The following is a 7,675-nucleotide window of genomic DNA, read 5'->3' on the forward strand; positions in this document are numbered from 1 at the left end:
TGTGCTCAAGGCCTCTCACCAGCCTCGTTGCCCTTCTCTGGACATGCTCCAGCAATTCAACATCTTTCCTAAACTGAGGGGCCCAGAACTGGACACAGTACTCAAGGTGTGGCCTAACCAGTGCTGTGTACAGGGGTACAATGACCTCCCTGCTCCTGCTGGCCAAACTATGCCTGATGCAGGCCAGGATGCCATTGGCCCTCTTGGCCACCTGGGCACACTGCTGGCTCATGTTCAGGCACCTGTCAACCAGTACCCCCAGGTCCCTTTCCCCCTGGCTGCTCTCCAGCCACTCTGACCCCAGCCTGTAGCTCTGCATGGGGTTGTTGTGGCCAAAGTGCAGCACCCGGCACTTGGACTTGTTGAATGCCATCATGTTGGACTCTGCCCATCTAACCAGCCTGTCAAGGTCCCTCTGCAGAGCCCTTCTACCTTCTAACAGATCAACACCTGCTCCCAGCTTGGTGTCATCTGCAAATTTACTGATGATAGACTCAATCCCCTCATCCAGATCATCAATAAAGATATTGAACAGGATGGGGCCCAGCACTGATCTCTGGGGGACACCACTAGTGACAGGCTGCCAGCTGGATGTGGCACCATTCACCACCACTCTCTGGGCTCGGCCCTCCAGCCAGTTCCTAACCCAGCGCAGAGTGCTGCTGTCCAAGCCACAAGCTGCCAGTTTGGCCAAGAGTTTGCTGTGGGGGACAGTGTCAAAGGCCTTGCTGAAGTCCAGGTAGACTACATCCACAGCCTTTCCCACGTCCACCAGGCGGGTCACCTGATCATAGAAGGAGATCAGGTTGGTGAGGCAGAACCTGCCCTTCCTAAATCCATGTTGGCTGGGCCTGATTCCTTGGCTATCCTTCAGGTATGCAGTGATTGCCCCCAAGACAATCTGCTCCATGATTTTCCCTGGCACTGAGGTCAGGCTGACAGGCCTGTAGTTCCCAGGTTCTTCTGTTCGTCCCTTCTTGTGGATGGGTGTCACACTGGCCAGTTTCCAGTCTTCTGGGACCTCTCCAGTGAGCCAGGACTGGTGGAAAATGATGGAGAGAGGCTTGGCCAGCTCATCTGCCAGCTCTTTCAGCACCCTAGGATGAATCCCATCAGGTCCCATGGACTTGTGAATATCCAAGTGACTCAACAAGTCTCGAACTAATTCCACATGGATTTCAGGAGTACAACACTGCTCCTTGACCCCATCAACCAGCTCAGGAGGCCAGTTATCCTGAAGTCCTCCTGCCTTACTGTTGAAAATGGAGGCAAAGAAGGTATTTAGAATCTCAGCCTTCTCCTCATCCTTAGTTACAATGTTACCCTCCATGTCCAATAAAGAGTGGAGGCTCCTCTTGGCCCTCTTTTTAGCGTTAATATATTTATAAAAATGCTTTTTGTTATCCTTCACGGAAGCGGCCAGTTTAATTTCTAACTGTGCTTTTGCCTCTCTAATTTTTCTTCTACATGATCTAACAACATCCTTAAACATATCACTAGTTGCCTCCCCCCCTTTCCAAAGGCAATAAACCCTCTTTTTTTCCCTTAAATCCTTCAGGAGCTCCTTGCTCATCCAGGCCGGTCGTCTTCCCCGCCGGCTCGTCTTACGGCATGTGGGAACTGCCAGTTCCTGTGCCTTTAGGAGCTCCTGTTTGAAGTAGGTCCAACCATCCTGGACCCCTTTGTTCTTAAGGGCTGTTACCCAGGGAACTTTCTGAATAAGTTGCCTGAACAACCTGAAGTTTGCCCTCCGAAAGTCCAAAGTGATGGTTCTGTTACTGCTCCTCCCTATTTCCCTGCATATTGAAAACTCCACTATCTCATGGTCGCTGCACCCTAGACAGCCTCCAACCATCACATCTCCCACCAGCCCTTCTCTATTTGAGAACAGCAGATCAAGCAGAGCCTTGCCCCTGGTAGGTTCACCTAAGAGCTGCATCAGGAAGTTGTCATCCATGCATTATAGGAACCTTCTGGACTGTCTCCTCTCTGCTGAATTAAGTTCCCAGCAGATGTCTGGTAGGTTAAAGTCCCCCACAAGGACAAGGTCTGATGATCTTGAGACAGCTTCCATCTGCTTATAGAATATCTCATCGGCCTCCTCATCCTGGTTGGGTGGTCTATAACAGACTCCAACCAGGATGTCAGTTTTGTGTGGCCTCCCTCTGATTTTAACCCATAAGCATTCAATCCTTTCATCTGCAACCTCGAGTTCTGAGGCATCAAAAGATTCCCTAATATACAGGGCCACCCCTCCTCCTCTTCTCCCTTGCCTGTCTCTCCTAAAGAGCTTATAACCCCCCAGTGCAGTACTCCAATTGTGAGAATCGTCCCACCACGTTTCTGTAATGGCAACTACATCATAGTCTTCCTGGTGGACCAAGAGTTCCAGTTCCTCTTGTTTGTTGCCCATACTGTGTGCATACTGCGTGCATTGGTGTACTCATTTGATGCCGGCAAGACCTAAGTTCTCAAACAGAGCAAAACATGTGCTATTTCTGCAGGCTAAAGCTTTGTTACTGGAAAACAAATGAAAGACTTCCACTAAAATTCCTTTTTGTCCCCTCAGGACTGCTTGTGGGTTTCATTTTTAAGTAAGAGTCATATTGAAGTGCATACAGACATAAGCATATCTGTGCAACACTGCACCATAGGACTCAAGCCACAAAAGTGCAACAGCAGAAATTTATGGCATTTAAGCTTCAAGGGCAGAAAAGCAGATCTATGATCTAATCAGAGTAAGCTGTGCATTTCCACAAGAGCTATCCCATGGCTGCTCCTCTGTTTCCAGCTTCTGCTGGTTGTGCTCCCCCAACCAAGATCAGAATTCAGCTCCCAAAGATACGTAGATCCAAGGCTTTGGGTTAGACAGATCATGAACCTCTCCAGCTCTCTTAGATATGATCCAATGGCCAAATATAAGTACATTTCAGGCCTTCACACTAGGATGGAAGGCAGAACTGGGATGGCCACATATGACAATTAACAATACGCAGTCCAGCATTTCCACCTATTGTTGCATCTACCAGTTTGGCTGCTCTCCCACCTTCCCTCACTCTTTGGTCACCCTCAGCATATTATTTTGTGCATCTAAACTGATCATTAAAGAGTAACAAGGAGTTCAGCAGTTGTTTGTGTTTTCAGAAAAAAGAACTTGGGTATCATATATTGCTTCTGTCAGTCTTGGATCATCTGTAGGAAGCATTTGTAATCAGCTCTGTAACTAGAGCCAGCTGATGCAGGATAGTCTATGATTTTCGCCTTGCCTGTGTACAACGTTGCAAGAGGGCACTCCTAGCACTAAGGTTTGGCTCTAAAAGGCAGCCAGGTAATACCTAGCAGTGTGAACTATTCTCAGCTTCATCTGCCTGTCAAACAACTAACTGAAAGTATGTGAACTTTTAAATATGGTACGTACAATATAAGCAAAGATACTGAACAACTTCCTGTATTGCATAGTGACTTAGAAATGGTTTTAGAAGACTGAAAGGCCTGAAGGAAGATGATGCCAAAGAAACAAGGAGATAACGTGAAATAAAAATGTCACTTATAAAGTCCCATAACCTATAAATAGCTGGTTTAACAACAGTGACCTTTCTAGGGGAGCCACTGTCAAAAAGAAGACAACAAATATTGAAGCTCTGAACAATTTGCTTCACTTACACAACTAGAGACTCTGAGAGGATGGATTTCATGGCAGTGTGCACTAATATTTCAAATACAGACATCAAGGTTTATATTCCAGCACAGCTCAAACACAAAAACAGGACCCAGTTCAAAGAATTCTATCCTGGGTCACTGATGCAAACTGCCTGGTACCCAAGACTCCTCAAACATTGTTAGGGTTTCTGAGACACCTAGACTACGTCTCTCTGTTGATGCTGTGCTTTGGTCTCCAAAACTCTTCAGACAGTCCTGGGGTTAGACACAGGTTACCAGTAAACCTGGGGTTAGGCACAGCAGGTTACCAGTAAACTTGCACCCACCCACTCTCACTGGGTTTCATTGCCAGCAGTCACCCCAATAACCACCAGTCTCACAAACCTGGGGGGTGGACTGGTGAGACCCCACTAGATGGCACTATGACCCAGACTGATTTCAGTTATTGCCGTGATTAATTTCTTATTTTAGACGCAACTGACATTCTCGTTTGTTTTCTGTTTACTGTATGCACGGTGCTCCTTAAAGTGTCTGTTTGTTATGACCACCCACCCACATGTTTTATAATTTTTTTTTTTTTTTTAAGAAAAGTATCCGTGTAGTATCAGCAGCACCCCTGACCTTTGATACTGCTTACTTCAAAGCCTTCTTTTCCATTTTATTTCAGCTTCATCTCTGAAGCTAAACACACTAGGAAGAGGGAGTGAGGGAGGTCAGTAAATCATCACAAAACTTGCAAGTGAAAATTCAAAATGTACTCTCTTATAAGAAGACCTCCTATCATCCATTTAATGGGCATGGAGTATCAAATATTTAGTAGTGTCACATCCAGACTAACCAGCTTGCAATAAGATAGATAAGATAGATAAAAAGCATTTCCATTAACTTTCTAGTAGCACTAAAAATTAACTCTCATATACCTGCTTGTCAACTCATGTGTTGACACTCTTTGAAGAACATCTGAAAGCCCACATTTCCAATCTGATTTCCTGCTAAAATACATGACTCTTCATTTGTTCTTGCATAATGGGATGATATGACCCTTTCCCATGCTCCAGTGTTGGAAAGACTTTAGGAATTAAATTAAAAAAAAAAAAAATTCACATGATATAACAAGGTATATGCAGTAATGGCTGTACATCTATTCCACGGGAAAAATATAACAGGGCAAAGCACAGTGAAGATAGGAAAAAAAAAATAAAAGAAATTTTATCTGGGCATATGTTGGATGATGCTGTCGAAACTGTGCAAGCAAGGCCAAAGCAATCATCACCATATCATATTTCTAATTTCTTGCAATTTGAAATTGCTGGAAGTATATCAGTTTCATTTCCTTTTTCCCAAATTCTTGAATCAACCATTGTAAAATGTGACTGTTTGACAATAGCAGAGTTTGATTTAGTAAACAAATTTGGCAATTTGCACGTCAGATACATGGCTGTTCCTGACGGGCTTGAATCTCAGCTGCAGATCTAATTTAACTTTTCTCATAAAGCTGGGAAAAATGGCTATCTGGCTCATTTATAATACAAACAGATTTCATAAAAAGACCTAATCTTAGATTGTGCAATCATTGAAGGTCTCTTCACTTACTGCAAACAGTGACAGCATCATTTCTGATCTAAATTTTTCATTTCGTTTTCCTGTGTCTCATTCTCATACCTACTGTGATCACAGTAAAGGGCACTCTCATGATGAAGTAATTGTTGGAATAACAAATACAAACAGAATATTTAGTAATCCTAAAAGTGAAGAACAAATTAAAAAACATGAGCTAATAGAAAGCAGTTTCCCAATATGGGAGCCATGTGTCATTGCTGTGCCTGTCAATCCATACTTGGAGTTTGTTCTGCAGGTAGTGTGTTACAGGCTGCACAAAATGAATACATGGGGATGGGCTGATTTTGAGGATAGAAGCAGTGGGGACCCGAGAAGTTTTTGCTTTTGTAATCAGGTTAGCAGAATTTCCTTTGCTGATGAACCACAAGGAGCTGCTCTTTTTAGCACACATAAGCCTAAGCTCCACAGAAAGCAACAGGAATAATCTTGGCTGGTGATCATAGCAGTCTCAGTCTACCACATTCAACAGAGCTCACCTATGGATCTCCTGAAGGACAGCACTTGCTTAAATGCATCATAGAAAATAATAAGAGAGTGAATTTTTAAACTAAACTAGCATTTTGCTAATCTAAGTTGTTCAGGAAGATGGTCTGAAGTGAGATCACTTCGTATGCCCTGAGGCACAGGAGAAATACAGGTGTAGCAAAAGGCTGACTTGGTTGTGGACTTGTCTGTGGCACAGCCCGGGTCTAATTATTAATGTCTCCACGATAAGCATGTCCATCTCTAGTTCATGTTACCTAATTGCCATTTACTCTATTGTTGTCTAATTTCTACAGCACTCTGCCCTGGGAAACAATGTCCCACCTTCTACACAAATTTTACACACAGAGATTGGGAGGAAATATCGGTACAGAGGAATTTGACTGAAAACAATCAGTGCATCTTCTGCCCTTTGAAATGTACTTTAGTAGAAGGAATTATCTGTTTTTAAAGTAGCTCTGTGGTACATGGTGAGGCTGACGTAGTATCTAATACCTGATTGTGTTAGTTATGTTGTGGTGCCATAGAAGCCAAAGTTTCAGCATAACGTGGACAAAAAAATCATCCTGTACTGCAAATTCAACACCGAGTCTCTTCAGAAGCCCATGATCCTGCTGGGTGTTTGCATTTTGGTTTTTTCACCATTATTCACACCCCCTATCATCCTCCCTGTTCTTAGCTTATTTACTTATTATCTACTTATCTACTTATTTACTTATTATCTACTTATCTACTTATTTATTGCATATTGCATTGTAAATGTGTAGTTCAATGTGGCAAACACTCTCATTCATAGAAGATTTTTTTCAGCATAATGTATTGCCATAAACTTGTCTTATGCACTTTCTAGGATGGCTATCACATTAATCTTTATGTTACTACTGCCTTGACAAACACCACTACAATTACGAAGACAGTGCAAGTTAAACTGTGATAAACAGGCACCAACCAAAATCAACCTAACCTTTCACAATGGGGATCCAAATACACTACTTCTCATAAGCCACATCAAACTATGAAACCCTGCTGTGTCTCCACCTTGGACTTATGCTGAGATGAAAATCAACTGCTAAAAACACAAATTCCTTCAAGATAGAATAAAATGGCAAGCCCCGTGTGGTTTGTGAAGAATACAGGCAGCTAACTGTGTCAAGAGAACTTTTTTTTCTTTTTCTGTGGTTTGTATCTTGCAAGTGAAGAGCTTTCTATCCAGCCAGCCTTGAAAGCACAAGCACTGCCTGGAATTCCTCCTGGAGATGTGAAGCCAAACTACAGCAGAAAGTGGGGGAGAAGAGGTGTATGTAGATTGTGAAAATGAAAGAATGAGCTGAGGGAGAGTCTAAGAGTCAGAGCATACTTCAGCATGGTGAACTTCTCAAGAACATTGGCAGAAAAGAGGAAGGAAGGACATATAAAAACACAGTTTGGCAGATATCTCAGTCCACACTCTCCCACACAACAGTCCTTTCGTAGAGGAGGTAATTTTCAACTGTTATTGACAGCCCACATGTTTCAACACACTCAGCATGCCCCTCTGTGTAGATACAGTAAACAGTGTCCCTCTTTTTGTATAATGACACTTAAAAAGCCATGTTAAAAACATTTTCACTGAAGCACATGCCCTCTCCCTCTAGATTACATCTGGCTGAACCAAAACAAGCAGAATTACAACCTAGATTTACAAAATAGTAAGGGAAAGCATGAGAGAGGAACCATACTCAATGACAGCTCCTTCTAAAAGGCTACAAGCCATAAACGCTAGCCTGCCTCTGCCTAGCTTGGGAGGAACAACAGCAATAGGCCAGAATCATGCTCTAGAACAGATCCCTACCTGGAATCTAGAGACAAGTGGCCATGTGCCAGTCAACTTTCTGTTCCTTTCATCAGCCTCATAAATAACAGCAGAAAAAAG

Source organism: Indicator indicator, chromosome 16, assembly GCF_027791375.1.
Source record: "Indicator indicator isolate 239-I01 chromosome 16, UM_Iind_1.1, whole genome shotgun sequence".
Taxonomy (NCBI): domain Eukaryota; kingdom Metazoa; phylum Chordata; class Aves; order Piciformes; family Indicatoridae; genus Indicator; species Indicator indicator.